Genomic DNA, 21,138 nt, shown 5'->3' with positions numbered 1-21,138 from the left:
TCCCCCATTCGGTGTTACCATATCTATGGCTATTGCCACTGTTAAATCTTGATTGCAATCATTTCTACAAGAGACTGTCTCACAGCGAACTTGCTGTTATTCTGGTTCTCATAATCTTTCTGCCTTCTCTTCCATTTCTTTTCATTCCTCCCCTGCATTTATGTATTGTTTTGAAGGATAGATGGGCTGGTGTGTGTGTGTGTGTGTGTGTGTGTGTGTGTGTGTGTGTGTGTGTGTGTCTGTGTATGAACTTAGTTTAGTGACTGCTCTGAGAATTAAATATATAGTCATAATTTACCAATCTGTCAATTTACTTTATTACCTCCGGTGGAAAGTAAAAACCTTGGCATTACTGAAGTTCCTTTACTGTCTTAGCTGTTACGTTTATAAAAGCTAGAGATGGAATGCCCTTCTGTGGCAGAGAACATGCTTAGTGAGCAGGGGGGGCTGAATTCAATCTCCAGCACACAAAATAGTAACAATTACATTTGTAGGCATTGCAAACTATATCAAAAACATTATAGTTCTAACTTTCGGTCATCAAACATGATGCAATGAGCAGCCCATCACGCCTGGCCTCTCCATCCATCACTGTTGCTTCATTCCTGGTACCCAGAGGCTCATTCCACTGTCGCTGTTTTTTCCCTGTCTGAAGAATTTTCTTGGCCAATACTCTCATACCTGTTCTGCTAAAGACAAATTTCATAATCTCCTTTAGTTTATCTTAACGTGTGGGAACATTTAAACAGAATAAATGATTCTGGTCTCTTTTATTCTGCTGCAATAATGCAGTGCCACATTTGACGGGACTCCCTGACCTCTAAAGAGCTATTTATTGCTGGGCTGACCACGGGTCCCTTTCAGCATGTTGACATTTGCAAATGCAGCTCTAGCTTGATTTACCCCATTGTGAGTTTCATCACCTTTTGCCTCTCTTAAGTCTGTACTATTTGCAAAGTTTTAGAAGATCTGAAAGGTTATTTCTTCAATATTTTACCACTTTTCTTTCCAAAATATTGGTGAGAATGATGGAAGATACTTAGGTCTCACCTTACGGGTGCTTCAGGCTGTGTTTACTACTGTGCTTACTACTGTGTTTAATACAAGCTGCACTTGTCCCCAGTATAGCTATTTGATCATTTCTATTCATCTCTTTTTACAAAGCCCATATGTCCCCTCTCCTTTGCTGTACCTTGGTTACTGAGCCTATTCAGTTTTCAAATTATTTTTAATATGTCACTTTTCAGTTCTAGCATTTTGTTTGATTCTTCTTTATATCTTCCTTTTTCAGAGGGAAAAAACATTTTTGGTTTTTTTAATACTTTATTTGTTTACCAATTTTTTTCTAGATCCAGATAGACAGGCTAGCAACTGAGCTTCAGGGATCCTTCTGTCTGTCCTCACCATGCTGGGATTAGAGAAAAGATCTAGGCTCTTACATCAGTGCTGGTGATCTCACTGAGTCTTCATGCTTGTGCGGAAACACTGCTGATACCCAGCCCCTGCATACTGGCACTCATCAAACGTGAATATCCATCTAACCAAAAGTCTCCTTACTATCAGCCCTTCATATAGTTGGGTTCCATGTTCTTGGATTCAATGAACTGTGGATAAAATAATATCTTAAAACAACACAGCATCTATAATAAACATGAACAGACATTTCATTCTTTATCACTTTCTAACAGTGCAGTGTAACTACTTGCATGACAGCTACATCATGTCAAGTATTATAAAGATTAGTTAAAACATGCAGAAGAATGTGCATGGGTAATATGAAAACACTACAGAATTTTATATATGAGATTTGTACATATCTGTATTTTGGTGTCTGTGGGGGTTCCTGAAGAGAGAGAGAGAGAGAGAGAAAGAGAGAGAGAGAGAGAGAGAGAGAGAGAGAGAGAGAGAGAGAGAGAGAGAATACTGTCAGGAAAAAAGTTTCATAGAATATAAAAAACAGAACAAAGACAGAATATTACATATATTATAAAGTTGGATTTAAAATATGCTTTAGTGTGCATAACTGTAACTCAGTCTTTCCTTTAATTACACTCTTCCCATCCAGGGCTCAAAGGACATTGCTGAAAAATGTGTTAAAAGAATGTAAGAATTAGAGGAGGATGGGGAAGCAGAGAAGGAGAAGGAAGAGGAGAAGGAGAAGAAGGAAGAGGAGGAGGAAGAAGAAGAAGAGGAGGAGGAGGAGGAGGAGGAGGAGGAGGAGGAGGAAGAGGAGGAGGAGGAAGAGAGCTATAAAATGTTGACTTCAGGGCAAGACACAGCCATTGTATGCATCAGCTCACAGCAACCTTAGTTACCCACACAAGACCTGCATAAGACAAAGCCGTTCAAAATTCCAACACGGGTCCTCAAGGCTCCACCCTTGGTGGAGGAGATAGTGAAGCTGGATGGTTGCCAAGGAGAGACAGTCACTCTCCTTTGGGGGCCATGGCCACTAGTAGGTTGCCCATGCTTCAATAGTTGACCACACACCATATACACATAAACTCATATATACATATACTCTTTGGGTTTATGGAGTTATTGATAACAAAACAAAATTGAAAAACATTAATTCGATAGGTATATGGATGGAGAACACTTATGGGGCAGCTGGAGAGAGGTAATGCTGGATGGATATAATCAAATACGTTGTACAAATGTGTGACATTTCTAAGAATAAATTAAAACAGTATTAAATAGTGTATGTTCTATACCTTTATGTTTATATGCTTATACAAAAATTAGAGAAATTCTAGAGAAAAAATGCCAAGCCTTTAAGAGTGATTACATTTGTGAAAGTATATTTTACCCAATAATTTTTTATGGACAGTTATTCTTTTCAGTTTTGTAATGCTATGTTAACTTAAAAAAAAAAAAAGCAAAAGGAAAGGAAAACAATGTCAACATCCATCACAAAACCTTCTCTGGAGTCCCAGGAGTTCAGGCTGTGAAGATGTAACCTGAGTTTACTCCACTCACGGGGTTTTCCTTATTCCTGAAGATGTGTCAACATCCCTTCCTAGCCTGAAGAGCAGTCTGGGAGGCCTAACTGCTGAAGCAGAAATGGAAATCCACAGTCTCTGGATCCCGATTTGCATCTGAGCCTCCAGCACCACAGTAATGATGCCCTGTCTGCCCTTTCCACAGAAAACTTAATAGTGTATCGAACTAGAGGCTTAAAACTGAAAACCTGTGACAGCAGCAGCGTGCAGATTTTAGTCCACAGTCACAGGGAAACATCCACATTATTTAACTTTTTGGTAACAATATAATTTCATCTTCACAGGGAATCCTTCATTTCCCACTTACCTTGGAAAATGTCTACTCATCTAGCCACTCAATCTACCATACTACCCAGGACCTGTGTGGCATCCTGGGATAGCAAACCTAGGGACAGACACAGTCTACCACAACCACCACCACACACCAGGATTCTCTAGGGTCACATGATATTCTGTATCCCTGATCCAGATAGGGACCTCCAGCCTGGCCACTATCACATCCACTTCTATATGTCAGGACTGCAAAGCATCCTGTGTCCTGCCCCCACAGAGAACTGCTGATCTCACTGAGACCACAACCTCTGCCACACAAGGACCACCTGTGGAAACCAGCAAGCCTTCTGCAAACTTCCAAAGATTGGTAGCAGGTATCTTATAAAGCTACAGAAGATTCTTTTCCTGGACTAAGAAGTTGCCCCTATCCCTGACAACTTGTGATACTCCATTGACATATCAACACAGAGTTTCCCCAAGACTGAACCTGAAGCAATATTCAGCTTGTCTATAACCTGACAAGTTGGAGTAACAGCAAACAAAGACTGAGACAGCAACTCAACGAAGGTGAGACCAGATATTTATACTAAGAAATTCCCCCAACAATCTAACTCCAGATGCCTAAGTCCCATAGTAAAAGGAAAAAATATATAAACAACCAAGGCAATATTAATCCCCTCATCATAATGTTCTCCCAAGAAAAGCAACTTATCGCAAGCACAAAAAATGACTTCAAACTAGCAATTATAAATATGTTCAAGGAACTCCAAGAGGATATGAATAAATTCCAGAATGAAGACCATAAAACCACAAACAATGGTTGAAATAATTAAAAAAATTCAGGATATGAAAATATAATTTTTTTAAAAATATAATTTAATAAAGAGAATATAGAATAAAAGCTAAGCAGAAAAAACAAAATGAAAAACTCAGGAAATCAGACAAAAAGCTCAGAGGAAAGGCTCATGAACATATAGGATCAAGTGAAAGCAAGAATGTCATGTTGTATCTGATGACAAAGTAGAGAAATTGGATCTTTCAGTCAAAAAAGTAGGAAAAAAACAGGAACAGGACATTCAGGAACTCTAGGGTGCCATGAAAAAATTAAACCTACTAATAAAGGCATATAGTAGAAGAAACCTGGGTCACAGTCACAGAAAATATTGTTAACAAAACAATAGAAGAAAATTTCCCCTATCTAAGGGGTTTTCTGGGAGGGGGGATGGGGAATGGGATGGCATCTGAAATGTAAATAAAATATCCAATAATAAAAAAGAAAGAAAGAAAATTTCCCCTATCTAAAGAAAGAGTTGCCTATCAAATTACAGGGGACATAGAAAATATGAAAGACAGACCAGAAAAGTAACTCCCAGCTCACATAATGCTCAATATACAGAATATAAAATAAGACTATTGCAATCTTCAAGAGAGAGTGACCAAATCACATATAAAGGCAGGTTCCTCAGAATAATATCTGCTGTTTTTCAGTGGAGACTTTGAAAGCCAAAAGGCCTGGATTGGTGTTCTACAAGTTCTGAAAGACCATAGATGCCAGCGAAAACTATTATATCCAGCAAAACTACCAATTATAATTGAAGAAAAAAGAAAAACATTTCACAGGCTGGAGTGATGGCTCAGTGGTTAAGAGCATTGGCTGCTCTTCCAGAGGTCCTGAGTTCAATTCCCAGCAACCACATGGTGGCTCACAACCATCTGTTATGACATCTGATGCCCTCTTCTGGTGTGTCTGAAGACAGCTACAGTGTATTCATATAAATAAAAAATAAACACATAAATAAATAAATCTTTTTAAAGAAAGAAAAGCATTTCATCATAAAAACAGATATATGAAATTTCTGGACACTAAGTTAGCTCTACAGAGGATGCTAGAAGGAATACTTCAACCTAAAGAGAAGATTAAATGCACCAAAGAGGAGACAAGGAATAAGTAAACAATTGCAGAACAGTTAATCAAAAGAGGTGTAAGAAAACAGCTAGCTACACAACAGCAAAATAATAAGTGTTAATAAATATTATTCAATAATAACTCTTTATATTAATGGACTCAGTTTCTCAGTAAAAGACACAAACTAAGAGACTGGATTAGAACACAGGACCCATATTTTGAATACTCCCCAAAACACTTCACATCAACAATTGTAACCTTAGGGTGAAGGGATAGAAAGTGTATTCCAGGCAAATAGAACTAAGAAACAAGCAGCTATCACGACTCTGACATCTGGCAAAGTAGACTCAAACCCAAAGCTAGTCAGAAGAGATAGAAAAGAACATTTCATACTCATTAAAGGAAAACTTCCATCAAAAGAGTATTATAATTCCAAATTTATATCTACCAAACATAGGCACACTCCATTTCATAAAATAAACATGAGTAGATATAAAACCACAGAATGTGCCCAACACAGGGATAGTGAATGACTTTAATATCCCACCTTCACCAACAGACAGATCATATGGGAAAAAAATAACTGTAGAAACTCTGGAGTTAAATACCATAAATCAAATGGACTGAACAGGTATCTATAGAACATTCTACCTAAACACTAGAGGATATACTCTTTTCTCAGCAGCCCATGAAACTTTCTCCAAAATCAACGGCAAATTAGGACACAAAGAAATCCTCAACAAATAAGGAAAATAGACAACACAACCTGTGTTCTGTCTGACCACAAAGAAATATAGCTGGACAGCAACAATAGAAATGACAAAAAAAAAATTACACAAATTCATAGAAACTAAATAAAACACTACTGGATAAAAATCAGGTCAAGGAGAAAAATTTTTAATTACTAGAATTAAATGAAAATAAAAGCACAGCATATGCCAACTAGTAGTACCACATATCTTTAATTCCAGCACAAGGGAAACAGAGGCAAGCAGATCTCTCTGTGAGTTTGGGGCCAGCCTGAACAAAAAGGAAACCTGAAAACAGACACTGGGGAAATTCAGAGAAGTATACGGATATACTGTAAAAACTCTATACTCCGGTAAGCTGGAAATAAAAGAAACAGATAAAAGTATATGCCTACAAAAGTTAAATCAAGATAAAGTAAATACTTTAATTAGACTCACAACAACCAATGAAATACAAGCAGTAATCAAGTCTTCAAACAAAAATATGAACAAAAGAGAGAAAAAGAAAACAGCCCAGAACCAAATGGATAAAGTACAGATTAGACCTTCAAAGAAAATCTAATACACCTCAAAATATTCTGTAAAATGAAAAAAAAGAAAGGAATGGCTCTGTCTTTATTTGGGTTCCTGTTGCTATGATAAAATATCATGGCAAAACAAAAAACAAAAAAACAAAACAAAACAAACAAACCACTTGGGAATGTGTCGTTTGTTTCAGCTTACAACTCTCAGTTCACAGCCAATCACTGAAGGAAATCAGGGCAGGAACTCAAGGCAGGAACCTGGAGGCAGAAACTGGAGCAGAGGCCATGACAGGGCGCTGCTTACTGGCTTGCTCAGTCTTCTTTCTTGTAACTTCCAGGACCAAAAGCCTAGGGTGGATACCACCCACAGAGAGCTGGCCTTTTCACATTAATCAGGAGAGATGCACCATAGGCTTGTTCACATGCCAGTCTGGCTGGGGCATTTCTTCAACTGAGGCTCCCCCTTTCAAAATGATTATAATTTGTGTCAAGTCAATATAAAACCAGCCAGCACAACTTCAGAATTATAAATCCAATATTACCTTGAAACCTAATAAATATCCAAAAACAACAACAATAGAAAATTATGCATTGAATGAACATAGACACAAACATTTTCAATAAAGTAATTGCAAAGTGGATTCAAAAGAGCACATTAAAATGCTTATCCAACATGATCAAGTCAGGGCATCCCTGAAATACAAAGATGTTTCAACATTTGTAACTCAATAAATTCACTACATAAATAGACGCAAGGACAGAAGCCATATGACCATCTACCTTATCAATTTAAAAGAGAGGCTTTGACAGAATTCTATACCTCTTCATAATAAAAGTCCTGGAGAATCTAGGAATATAGGGGACACAGCTCAACATAATAAAGTCAAGTAGCCAACAGCCAGCTAAAAGAGAAAAACTCAAAACATTTTCATGAAAATCAGAAACAAGACAAGGCTAGTCCCTCTCCCAATTCTTGCTTAATACACTACTTGAAGTCTTAGCTATAGAAAGGAGACAAGTGAGGGGGAAAGAAAATACAAATAGGAAAAGAGAAAGTTGAAGTATCCTTATGTGTAGGTGATATGATTCTATACTCAAAGGACCGTATTGGCTCAACCAGAAAATTCCTACAGCTGATAAACACATCCAAAACATTAGCAGGATAAAACCATTAACACACAATGTCAATAGAGTCCCAAGTTAACAAACACAAAGAAAGAAATCAAGGAAACAATAACCCTAAACAATTGCAAAAAATATTGGAATAAATCTAACTATGAAAGGGAAAGTCTCAGAAAATAAAATTGTCAAGACATGAAATAAAGATACTGAAGATGTCAGGTGATGGAAAGATATTTCATGTTCATGGATCTTTCTGATTAATATTGTAAAAATGGCCATCCTGCCTAAAGCAATATATAGATTCAGTGCAGTCCCCACCAAAATTCCAACACAATTCTTGACAGAAATTGAAAAAACTCTTAAATTTTTACCATAACCCACACAGCTTTTCCCCTTGCTCTCTCACTAGGGTGGGCAAGTGAAGGAAGAATAGACATAGACATAGATAGACTGTAAAGAAATTATAGACGCATACAGTAACCCAGAACCTCAGTGAATTTATCGAGTACACGACAAGGGTTGTCTGTGTAGGAAATGTCTGCAGGTGAGCAGTCTAAAGCTGTAAACATCCAGGAGGCAGAAGCTACAGATGCAGAATGACTTGAAGAGCAAAAGCAGATTACTACAAGGAAGCAGTGTTCTAGAGACAACAGAACAGTTGTCACAACAGTTGTGACAACATGCACAAGACCTGTGTAACCTTAAGACAAACAAAATTACAGCATTGTAGGGAAGGTGGGCACAAAGTCCTATCCCTAGCTGAGCAGCCACTGGCAATGGGTACTGTTGAGAGAGAAAGAGGAAGACAGAGAGAGAAAGAGAGAGAGAGAGACAGAGAGAGAGAGAGACAGAGAGACAGAGACAGACACAGAGACACAGAGAGAGACAGAGACAGACAGACAGACAGACAGACAGACAGACAGAGACAGACAGACAGAGAGAGATAGACAGAGAGGGAGGGACTGACATGAGACTTGGATTACATACCCTGACATGAGACTTGGATTACAATAGCCTACAACAGCTGAGAACACTCCGATAATCTTGGTTTAGATACCTTGAGATTAAAGGTGTGTGAGATTAAAGGTGCGTGAGATTAAAGGTGTGTAACTTAAGAGTATGACTTAGAAGTATAGAGATCAGAGTTAGAGACAAGACCTAAGGACATGATTAAAGGTGTAACTTAGAGGCGTGGGTTAGAAGTAAGACATATAAAAGGATAGAGGCAGACAGAGAAAAGAACAGATTACTTGAAATCAGACAGGAGACATGTTGCACTTACTGGAGCCCGATGTTGGACGCCAAACTGTTGCAGCCCGTACTGCCCGTTCCGGTCCGAGGGTCAGGGTCTAGCGAGAGAGAGAGTGGGGATAAAGGGGAAGAGACGCGAAGAATGGAGACAAGACAGAGATTCTGATCAAGTCTCGTTTATTGAAGGGAATTCTGAGCTATTTATAGGCTTTTGCCACGTGCCTTGTAGGCGTGTGGATACCACGTGCCTTGCAGGTGTTGATATGACGTAAGCCTTACAGGCGTCTATAGCGTGGACAGCACGTGCACCGCAATGCCTTGTAGGCTTGGATAGCACGTGTGCCTTACAGGCATGTATGGCGTAGATAGCACGTGGACAGCACATGAACTGCAATGCCTTGCAGGTGTGACTACCACGTGCACCTTGCAGCTGGGGCCAGTAAACAGCAACACAAAATATGTGGGATATCAGAGTGTGCTTCAGCTGTTGTAGGCTATTGAAAACCAAATCTTCCGTCAGGGTATATGGTTCCAGATGGCTGCAAAGTTGATCTAGCCGCTTTCTGCTAAAGTCGGCTCCCAACAGAGACACTTAGAGGAAGAGAGACTGAAGAATAAACGGGATTGAATCACACCCTGTCTGGTCTCCAACAATACTCAAGGGTTTTTCGTAGGGAGGATCCTGTGATATACAGATCCTGTGATGTTCAGAAATGTTTTAATTCAGCCAACTAAAATGACAGTCTTTTTCAAAGAGCTGTCGGTAGTTTACCGCCTGTCCTAAAACATTCTCCTACATGACAAATCCACTATTTGGTTATTTAACTAGGAACTTTCAACTGGAAGTAGCAAAGAACAAAGAAATAGGAAATGAATTTAGGCAGAATGCAAGGCATTGGTGCTAGGAGAAGGTAACCTTGAGAAGTAAATTTTGTTTCGTTTCAAGAAGAAACCAGGGTTAAGCTGATTAAGTAAGTTGACCAAATAGTCAATGACTGGGACACCATTTAAACTCATGTCTATATGCAAAATCTCATCTCTCACCACGGAGCTCAAACTTAGACCAGCAGCAGCAGCTGTGGCAGCAGCACATCCTTTGAATTTCTTGGTAATGTGAGAAAAGTCCCACCAGACCTCAGAAAACAGATACCTGTTCTAAGAAGCTTCTGGGTGTTTCTGAAGCTGGCTTGTTTTTGAGAACCACCACAGCCTGCCAGAGCAATTTACAAACAGGGAGACTCTGTGATTAAAAAGTGTGACAGTGATTTCCAAACACAAGTTTGGTCTTCAGAAGAGACGTGGTAGCAGAGCAAGTTCTTCAAGAACAATCTGAGATCAGCATGGTGACCAGACCACACAATATTATATTGCTACCTAAACTTTGCTAAGATGACATTTTAAGTACTTTTTTTTCAAATTATTATTTTGTTTTATGTGTGGGGGTACTTTTGCCTGAGTATATGTCTACCTGGAGCCAGGGAAGCCAGATGAGGGCATTAGATCCACTGGAACTGGAGTTGCAGATGGCAATAAGCATAAACCACCATATGGGTGCTGGGAATGAGACCAGAGGCTTTTAGGGGAGCAGCTCCTGCTCTTAACCACACAAAAAGGCAGCTCTCCAGCCTCACTCAGAGCTCGTGTCACACGGAGAAGGCAACTGTGTGGTGTGATAGATGTGGGGACTTGTTTCATTGCAATCATTTCACAGTGTACACACGCATCAAAACATCGCTTTTCAATGGAATGTTCTACTATTCTGGTTTACTTCAATAGAGCAGAGGAAGGAGGAAGGGAGGGAGAAGGGAGAGAAGGAGGGAGAAAGAGAGAGAGGGAGAGGGAGAGGGAGGGAGGGGAGGGACACACACACACACACACACACACACACACACACACACACACACGGCTGGCACTAGGTAGCTTCTAGCTTGGACACTGAGAGCAGCCTGGGGAACAGATTCCTAGTTACAAAAACACAATGGCGATGAGAGGTGGGAGATGATAAAGCAGGTTTAGCTAATGCCCCGAATGAGGTGGAATAATTCAGCTAGTTTACTTCTGAGCATCTTAAATCTATAAGGAAACTGGTAACTAGACAGCTACCCTACCTACTCAGAAAGGTAAGTATGTATTCTCCAAACCACACAAGTGAAACATCTGATTAGAGACAGTTAGAAATCTATCTTGTGCTTCTACTAAAGCTTCTATTACCTCTCTACTTGCGCTTCTTCCAGTTACGCCCTTCAAAGTAACCATTAGCTACAGCCTTGTTTTCCTCTCTTCTAGATAATCCTTTGGATTTTCACTTTGAAATTCTAAAAAAAAAAAAAAAAAAAAAAAAAAAAACAAAGTTGGGATGTTTAAATTCAGTCTTCCCGCCTCCTGTCTCTGGCCCAAGGGAGCTGGCCACCTGTTCTTAATCCATTCTTATCAACTAGAGAACTTAGTAAGTGATGTCAATAGTAACCAGGTCTAGAAATAGGACATGATCCTTCCTGTTAAGGAAGCCACAGTAGGCAGGGAAATGGTGGGGACAGCTGGCAGGCAGGGATGGAATCAAGAATAAAGACACAGCAAGTGCCTGCTGTCATCGGGGGCTTTTTTTCCTTCCCAGGTTTCCACCTCATTAGAGCTCAGTTTTGTTGGAAGAGACAAAATAGAAAAATTAAAAGTCGGGAGAGGGGATTAGGAATGATGTTCCAGGGACAGAGGCATAGAGGTCAGGGATAGAAAAGAGGTCCAAGATAGCAGGAAAAGTCAACAACCGTTAATTCTCAGGCGGAGACACATGGGGAGCAGGCGTGGGGAGCAGGTGTCGTGGGGCTACAAAGGTTTTATAGAAACCCCTTTCAGAAGCCAGAGGACAGAGTTAATGGAAACCAAAAAAACATCTACAAGGATTCAGAAAGATGAGAGAGAGAGAGAGAGAGAGAGAGAGAGAGAGAGAGAGAGCGCTAATGACACATCTGCAAAGCAAAATCAAGGGAACATGTTTGCCTTCTGATTTGGGGGCTGGAAGTACTGTGAGAGCTGAGTCACAAGCTGAGCATCAGAGCCTCTGTCAATCCAGTTAATCTTGGTTTCAGACCCTAAGTGCTACGATAGACACAATGATCTGGTCGTTGCTCTATGCTGAACAGAATTACACTGTGGTCTGGTGAGTGAGGAGCAGCCATATGGGTACAAAAGAAGGAGGGTGCTGTTCTCCTACAAGAGATGAGTGACCTAGAGTACTCATGGATGGGCGTGGGTTCCACCTAAACAAGGAGAAAGGTACATTGAATCTGTATCTATATCTGGAACCTGGACACAAGGTTAAAAAGAGAGTTGAGAATGACCTCAAATATGGCAAAGGGGAAGGTGGGATGGGCGTTATAAGCAGAGGCTCCAGAGAAAAGATGAGCAGAGCAGAAGATGGGAAACCAATGACCAGCAATGCCAACTGGCATTGTGATTTGTAAATCAAGCAAAAGCAGGATCCATAAGCAAGTTCCCAGGTGCAATGGGCTGGTCTTGGCATTAGGGTAGATACTCAGTAAGTGGCTTTAACCCACTACTGCCTGCCAATATACAGGAGTGAATCCTGTGCCTCTTAGTGTACCCTGCCATCCCTGCTCTCGCCAAGTGATTGTGGGGATCAGATTTCAAAACTTAGGAACTTGAGATAAGAGGATGACAACTTCAAGGCCACCCTGGGTTGCACAGACCCTGTCTCAAAATATAAAAAGATAATGATGTGAGCTGAAATAGCTACGGAACTCTAGGGGCTCTTCAAAGGCAAGGCAACACCATTATGGCATTGTGATTATTCTAACTCTACTTCATTGTATTAGCTTGATGAGATGGGTGGTGTGTTTGAAAGTGGAAAAGGGACAGAAATTTTTTTAAAAACAAAAACAAAAGAAGTTCAGGCTAGTGGCACAATGAAAGTTTCCCTAATCTGGCCAGAGTTTATACGCAGATTATCAAAGACATCAGAGTTAGACTAGTCATTTTCTTTGTTTTTTCCCCACTATTATGGTGGGAAGGTTGATTTCCATTTAGAAAATGAAGCTTCCGCCACTGGTAGTCTCTAGCACTCCTCCAACAAACAAGTGTCTCATGCCCGTGTACTCTATTGGTAATTTTTAAGAAACTGGTGAGAGAGAACTAAAACGCCCACTGGCTTCCATACAGCACCATTGCCTAAAACTACCTACTGGGTTACATAGCCAGAGGCAGAACCCAGAGTTGACTAGCATACCTGCCCCTGCACACAGTAGGGCAGTTCTAGGACATGTCTGAGTACAGTGTGCCTCAACACTTAGCAACAAAGGCAGTGATAGATTACAGGTTTATTCTTCTCTTTTAGAAACATCTACTGGATTATTTTTCCAATATGGAGATAACCTTGGCAATTTGAGCAAAGACACAGCAGCGATTGTGAAAGCCTCATGGCAACACTATGGGTTGCCAACATTGGGTCTGTATATTGTGCACCGAGTGCTATTCCTCCCCTCCTGAGCCCCCTTTATTCTACCCATCACCCTTGCCCCATCCTTCCTTCCTAAGCTGACTTTTTCAAGATGGCAACATAGCCTACTAAAAGTGTGTGACTTCCCAGACCCACCCCCGTTGTAGACCATGGCATGCCAATGGTACAGTTATGACCAATGACATCTAGGCAAGACCCAATGCCAGTGCCTCTGCCTGGATGAAAGAGCTGTCTTTCTGACATGGCACTCCACCACCACACACCATTTTTCCTTCTTATGATAAGTGCCCAGAGCTCATATAACCATCTTTTTGTCAAGGCACTGACAGGAACACAAATAGAGAGCTACCCAATTAGGTTAGAGAATGAGAAGGAAGCGCATGGGTTCTCAGGGCACCCCAGGCTGACTGTGCTCACCCTGCACTGCTGGCCAGTGTGCTTCTTAGTTTAGAGAGACAGACTTCATATCTGAACTTCTCCCAACAGCTTTCCTTTTTTCTTTCTTTCTTTTTTTTTTTTTTCAGCTGAACATAATCCTGATTGGCCAGTGCCACCACAGTTCTTGTGACTCATTTACAGGGAAGACAACAGTGGGCAAAGGAGAATAAGAAGGAAATTCTGGAGAGACGGTCCAGAGGGGATGGTATTGGCCTTACACATCAGCATTCTGACATGAATAGGAAGGGCAAATGGCATTGTAAAGATATAAACCGGAGGCATGAGTCTTGCAGGGCACCTCAACCTGCTAACCTATGGATTTACTGAACCCCTCTCTATAGCCAGCACTACCCCTCCTCATTTTCTTAATACCATTCTCCAGTGGTATGAAGGGGTCCTTCTCTAGGACTCCTAAAATGCTTTGGCAAGGTCTACAGAGAGAAATGTCCTACCCTGATCTCCTGAGAACTGCCTCCAAGTCCGACTCACTCAGCAATCTAGGTGGTAATAGAATACACCTTTGTTCAACTTTTTTTTTTTTTAACTTTTATTGATTGTCATCCAATATGACTAAGAGGCAGAGAGCTGAACAAAAAAAAAAAAAAAAAAAAAAAAAAAAAAAAGCTGAGTCTCTAGCCCTACTAAAATGAAGCCTCTTTAGGTAGTGAACAAAGGAGGAGCTACATAGTCAGAGTGACAATAAGGAACAGCTTGGAAGGACTGTGGGGACCCAAAGAAGGGAGCCGTGGGGGAGGGGGGGCTGTCCACCGGATGTGACTGTCACAGTGATGAGCACACAGCAGCTGTGAGTGCCTGCGTGGAGCCTGGAAAGAAACAGGAAAATAGGGACCTGAGTAAAACAGAGACCAGTGGGGAAGAAAATGAGGATCAGAGGGAGTGGAGAGGGGTGACAGACAGTCATGGAGGGGGGTTTGAAAACAATTAGGGTGCCTTTGATACAGGTATGATACTACCAAAAAAGTTAAAAGATAAAAATATATATGCACATCTAAGCCTGGCCAGTATGGACCAGTCATGTTACACGAGACGAGTTTTAAACTTGTAACTAATGCACCCGAATGAGAACAAATGTTATAAATGATGGACCCGCTTTTTTTTTCTATCTCTCCCCTCTCGTCGCTCGTGCCCTAACATCCATCGTGAGCAGTGAGTTTTGTGGAATTGTTATTTTAGCATCAGTGTTTATGCCCATGTGCTCACCCTCAGCCACTGAGTAAGCAGTGAGATACCCAAGACTTCTCCTGGCAAAGTGCAATGTCCGTGGATTTTGCTTTGCCCTCCCAGGGCCCAACTGTATTTACTAACCTCTGCCAGGGCTAAACTCTCTCTCTCTTCCACCCATACAACAGAATCCTACCAATTTGTCTCCTCTGTATTGTTCAAGGTTACTGAAACGCCAGAGCCATCTGTCACATATGCTGCCGAGCTTTAAAAAGCGTGACTTCTGATCATTGGACTCTAAAAATGCCACTCTGTGGTGTGTGCTGTACCCAGCACTCTCTTGACTTCCACACGCTTCACCCGCTTCATCTTCACAGAACAGCTCCGTGAGTCAGACGCTCACCATCACACTCACTCCGTAGGTGCAGAACGGAGGTACAGCAAGTGTGAGCCGTTACCTAGCAATAACAATGGTTAAATGCCACAGGAAGGATTCTGACCCGGGTGGTCTGCCTTCAGAACTGGGGCACTTTGATGCTACGCTTCCCTTCCCCATGAGCACTGTGGGTCCTTCTGGACCGCATATACCAACCATCCTGGGTTTTCTTTCTCTTATGCAATGCTGAAACCTGGACCTGCTCTGTTCTGTGTCCTGAAAGAGGGCTAAACACTGAGGTCTGCATTACTTAATTCCTTTTTCTTTTGGGCTTCCAGTTGGCTTTGGCCAATGGAAATGACTAGAAAGGGATAAGAAAATGATGAGAGGGATTTATCTTCTGCTCAGATCCTTCCCCCAGTCTCTCCTCATTTCCCTACATTCTGGCCACAGCCGCTTCCCCAGCAGCCTCGGCTCCTGTTGGGAAGCTGTTTCCATCACTTCTGCTTGCCTGGGACTCCAGGAAGGCTATCTCTCCTCTTCTGTCTTTAAGCCTAGTGTTAACTCCTGCCTTCTGTGGTCAGTCTCCAGGTGTTTTCCAGCCTCTGTGGGTTGCCTGAACTTGGTCCACACTTTGTTCATTATACAGTAAACTCTGAACATGGAAAACTCTGAAGCATGTCAACTATTTTCTTTCAGGATCCTGACTATAAAAACATCATATAACAAACATTCCTTCTTTGGCCCAGAGCAAAGTTCCCACTGTTGTGACAGTGAGCTCTGGATCAAAAGGACATGCCACTCTTCTTTAGTTCTTCAAAACACAATGATGGGGACTGAAGCAATGGCTCAGTGGGTAAGGTGCTTGTTGTAGAAGACTGAGGACCTGAGTTCAGATCCCCGGAGCCCACGTAAAAAGCATATACATATAACACCAGTACTGGGCAGGGTTGGGTGGGGGAGGCAGAGACATGTGGATCCCTGAAACTCATTGGCCAACCAGTCCAGCCAATCCGTAAGCACTAGGTTTAAGGAGAGTCTTGGTCTAAAAAATTAAGGTGGAGAGTAACACAAGAAGATGCCCAGTATAAACCTCTAGCCTGTACTCACACATGCAGAAGTATGTACACTCTTATACATACATATATATATATATATATATATGCAAACAACACACACACACACAGACACATATACACACACACAAGGGTGAAGGATTGCAGACCTTTGAAAATAATGAAGACCAATAGTGTCAACTAACCTTGACCCTTGGGGGCTCCCAGAGACTGAACCACCAACTGAAGAGTGAGAATGGGCTGGACCTAGGACCCCACACATATGTAACAGCTTGGTCCTCTAATAACTGGAACAGGAGCTGTCCCTGAATCTGTTGCCTGTCTGTGGATCACGTTCTCCTAACTGGGGATCTGCCTAAGTGGAAAAGGATGTGCCTAGTCCTGCAGTGACTTGGTATGGCAAGGCAGGGTGACACTCCCAGAGAAGAGGGAAATAGGGGTTATCCTTGCAGGAGGGGGCTAGTATTGAGATGTAAAATGAATAAATAAATAAATTAATAAAAAAGACAACACCCTAAAAAGGAAAGAAAATAATAACAGAGCTGATGTGTCAGAAAGACATGATGATTATAAATGTGTCTGCATTTAATAACAACAATTTTAAGTACACGGTTAAGAAAACTGACAACTAAAAGGGAGATGCAAAAATTGTCTCTAAAATTATAGCTGGAGATTTTAACATACCTCTTCCAAACATGACAAAATGAGTAGACTAAAATACTCAGTGATTCAGAAGACCTGAAGAGCCACTCCCTTCCCTTCACCTCCCCACCCTCTTCCCTTTATCATTATCCATGACACAGCACCATAGAGATCACATCCACTGCCTTGTGGAGATTAAATGATACGTAAATGCTAACACACTGGTGCATATCAGTCAAAGTGCCCAGCAGTAAGAAAGTCATGAAGGCCTAGGTGAGCACAGAAGACACTGTATAGCAGGGGAGCTTCCGACATGGGAGAAACCTCAGAGAAGACAAGGTGTGCTCCACAGGGTCCTAACCGCCACCCACAGTGCTAAAAGTTAGCACAGTGCCTCTCCTTGGGAGATAATAGCTAGACAGTGTCTTGGAGAGGATTTTTGAGATATTGGCTCTGACGACTCACTTAGATATAAGTTATGCTTCATTTGTTCAGTACAGGAAAGTTCTGTAAGCTGTACCCTAATGATTTTAACACTTTAGAAATGCATACAGATCTTCAAGAATAAGTATTTTAAAAGCACAAATTCCACACTTGCTAGCGTGTCCTTGCAGTGTCTCGTGCCCACTGTGCTTGGCCAGGTGGGAATCTCAGGGAAATGTTAGCCCAGTACGGCAAATCATAAAGTCACCGAGAAGGCAATAAGCAGGAAAGAGATATAATAAAAATAGAGCTTTGATGACTTGGGCTCTCCTTGCTAATTCCTGGCTAGTGTCTTTGCCCTTAGTTCTTAGCCACCTTCCCATGTACTCATGCCCTAGACTGGGATACTTTGCAAAAGCAAATCACTCCTGCTTGCATCAGTAGAACACATATCCCCTCCCCTCACCTTTGAGCTTGATCATGTGACTTTCTTTGGTCAATTATACATACAAAAGAAACTATACACCAATTCAAAGACTATACCTCTGGAGGCCCTCATGTATTTTTGCTTTGCCGTTAGTACTTTGAAGGGTGTTCCAGAAGCTTCTGTACTACACCTTTTTTAAAAAGACTTACTTGCTTTTATTTTATGTGTGGAGTGTTTTGCCTGCATATATGTATGTGTGCATCATATTGTATAATACTAAAATTGAGCAGAAAAGAGGATCATATTCCTTGGAACTAGAGTTAGAGACCACCATGTAGGGTCCGGGAACACGTCCTCATCCTCTGGAAGAGCAACCAGTGTTCTTAACCACTGAGACATCTCTCTAGCACCCTGTCCCTGAATCTTGAACCTCTAAATGAAAAACATAGACTAGACTTAAGACACCTGGACCTGAAGCCAAATATTCTATAATCCACAGGCAAATGCTTATTCTATACAGTGAAGAAAAATTTTTTTGTAATTGTTTGTTATGCAGCAATCACTAGCAATACACTTGCCAAAGCCAAAAATCCAGAAACGTGTGTTATACAAATATGTATTATACCCGCAACTTGTATAATTCTGTCTGATTTCTTTAAACTGACAGACCAACTTAAATACGTTTTCCTTAGCTTTTTCTAGATTTTAAATAATTGTAATGGCAAATACTAAAGAAATAGTGATTGTAGTAATAGCATTACATGTTAATTCAGCTGAACTGGGGATGCCGAAATAGCTGTTAAACATTATTTCTGGGTGGCGCCTCTCTTGGAAGAGGTTAGCATTGAAACCATCGGGCTGCATTAAGGCCTGAATGCATCTTAATTCTTCCCTTCCTTGGGCTGAGACATCTGTCTTCCCCTGCCCTCAGCATTTGAAACCCCCACTTGTCAGGCCTTCAGACTCTGGCCAGAACCCAATGCCACTGTTCAACTTGCTCTCAGGACTCAGACTTCGATTGAACACTGAAGATTCTATCGAGGCATAGTGTTGAATAGGCCTCACATCCTTGCACCCTTGAGCCATAACCTAGCCGTGGATGTCCTGGACTGGAAAAAAAATGGATCCAGAAAAATGATTAAGAGTCTTTCAGTATGGGAAAACAGAATACTCTTTCACATCACACCTAAAGAGAATTAACCCTTCCCTCTCCCCAGGTTGACATTTACTCTTCTCCTTCAAAGCTACGACTGTTGTCTTGAGGTATAAGAAACCCAGCCCATGTCTGTATCCCAGTGTCCTTGAGTCAGTCCTTGAACCTCTTACCCTTAGCTCTAGCTGCAGTGCAATGAGCCCTGCCTTGGGAAACCCTGGAAGTTGTTTGGCTCTACATGTCTTAGGAGTACTCGGAAGGCTTGAGCAGCAGCAGCAGGGACTGATAGCAGCATGTCAGGAGTCTGTGGCAGAAGCAAGCGCTGCCTGCTGACATTCAGCAGCTCTTGCAAAGGCTTCATTTGCATAGCGGCACTGTCACAGTTCTAGGCCTCACAGAGTCTAGCGTCTGTCAAAATAGGGATGGAGTTGCGAGTACCTGACAGGAATCTTGAGAAGGATGCCCAATTTGGAATCAGACACTCAGTTCCCACCTCCGGAGCAACCCGCTTCCTCTTGTGATCAGCAAGGACAGAAAATTAACTAAAGATCTTGAATGTGGTTGGCTAAGTGCTAGGGGTATTTAGACATTACTTCACGTTACCCTTGTAACAGCCTCCTAGGTCAGTGTTCACAAACAAGGAGGGATGGGGATGGTGGTTACTCACAAAGACTGACTTGTGGCTAGTAAGCATCAAAGTGCCAAGTTTGAACCTGGGTCTGTTCTATCCTGTTCTTAGAACCAAAAGATGAATGTAACTATGCAAGAGTTATTTAAAAATGTTTAAAAGGCACCAATGTCAGGCACTCTTTCAAAAGTCCACTGCTGGTTTGTCTGAATGGCAAAAACAGGAAACAAACCCGTCCCTAGAAGCCAGTGGCAGCCTTGCATTTTTCTCTCAGGCATAAGAACCACAGGGGAGGAAGCTGGCTGTGAATTGAAAGAAGGACTTCAGGCAAAAACAGATTCCTCTCACTGGAAGGCCTCAGCTCTCACTGAAATCCCCCAATATCAGCATGGTGGCTACCACACAGACTGCATCTATCACAGACACAACATCACTGGGATAATCTGACTACAATGGGATGGACAGAGTTTTATCCATCTCGACACAGCTAAATACAAAGAGCCCAGGATTCTCTAACACTCCTGGACACCCTACATTTCTGGATTCCAGAACATAGGCTACTCGGTGAAGCTCACCATGATTCTGAAGTGGGGTTAAGTTCTGGTGCGGGAACTTTTTCAATTATTATTTGCCTGCTTTGCAATTTTTTTTTTTTAAGGGGAAAAGCTGAAAATTTTTCCTTTCACATCAGAAAGGGTACCAATGACCAAACCGTGGGCTGGTTTACTTCTGCCTTCAAGGTATTCATTCAGGCACCAACCTTTGCTCGCCTGGCAGAAATGAAAAGAACAAATGTTGTCCAGGCAGGGTGGGTTCACAGGAGCTCACTTCCACTTGAGTGCCAGGAAGAAATCAGCCTTCTCCAAGATGGTTTTAAGTGTTACAGCTCTCTTTATTCACGGGTAGTAAGGGCTATATATTGGGAAGTAGATAAGGGCATTTTCAGGGTGAGTGGTACTGAAGTGCTGGGAATGGGTTGGGTTTTTTTTGTTTTGTTTTGTTTTGTTTTGTTTTTAGCTTCCATTTGTCTTTATTTTTTTAATTGGATATTCTACTTATTTACATTTCATAAAAATGAGTTCTAGGTGCTTGCTGGACATGTCCTTATAGGGAGAGTGTCAAGTTAAACCTGTAATTTGGCCACTAGGCTCTGTGACTACCTCAATGGTGGTGGAGGTTGGAGTCACAAGGATTTGTTCTCTGAGGCATGTAGGCCCAGAACAAGGAGAAAGCAATCCTTACTCCTGCCTGTCTCAAGATGAGATTTTCCAAGTCTGGACACATCTTGACCTCATTCCAAACCCTCCATCACGACCACAACCACCCACCACCCCTCGACCCCCGATACATTTGCTCCACACCAAAGTCCAACTTGCTTAACCAGAAGTTTATTAGAGTTACTTATAAGAGTGTGGGTTAAGGATTACTTACAGGAGTAGGCATGAGTTCAAGGCAGGTGCATCACTGAAACACCCCCCCCCAACATTGGAGT

This window comes from Arvicanthis niloticus, chromosome 21, assembly GCF_011762505.2.
Source record: "Arvicanthis niloticus isolate mArvNil1 chromosome 21, mArvNil1.pat.X, whole genome shotgun sequence".
In the NCBI taxonomy this organism is placed as follows: domain Eukaryota; kingdom Metazoa; phylum Chordata; class Mammalia; order Rodentia; family Muridae; genus Arvicanthis; species Arvicanthis niloticus.
The sequence above is the reverse complement of the archived record's forward strand: the minus strand, read 5'-3'. Positions refer to the sequence as shown.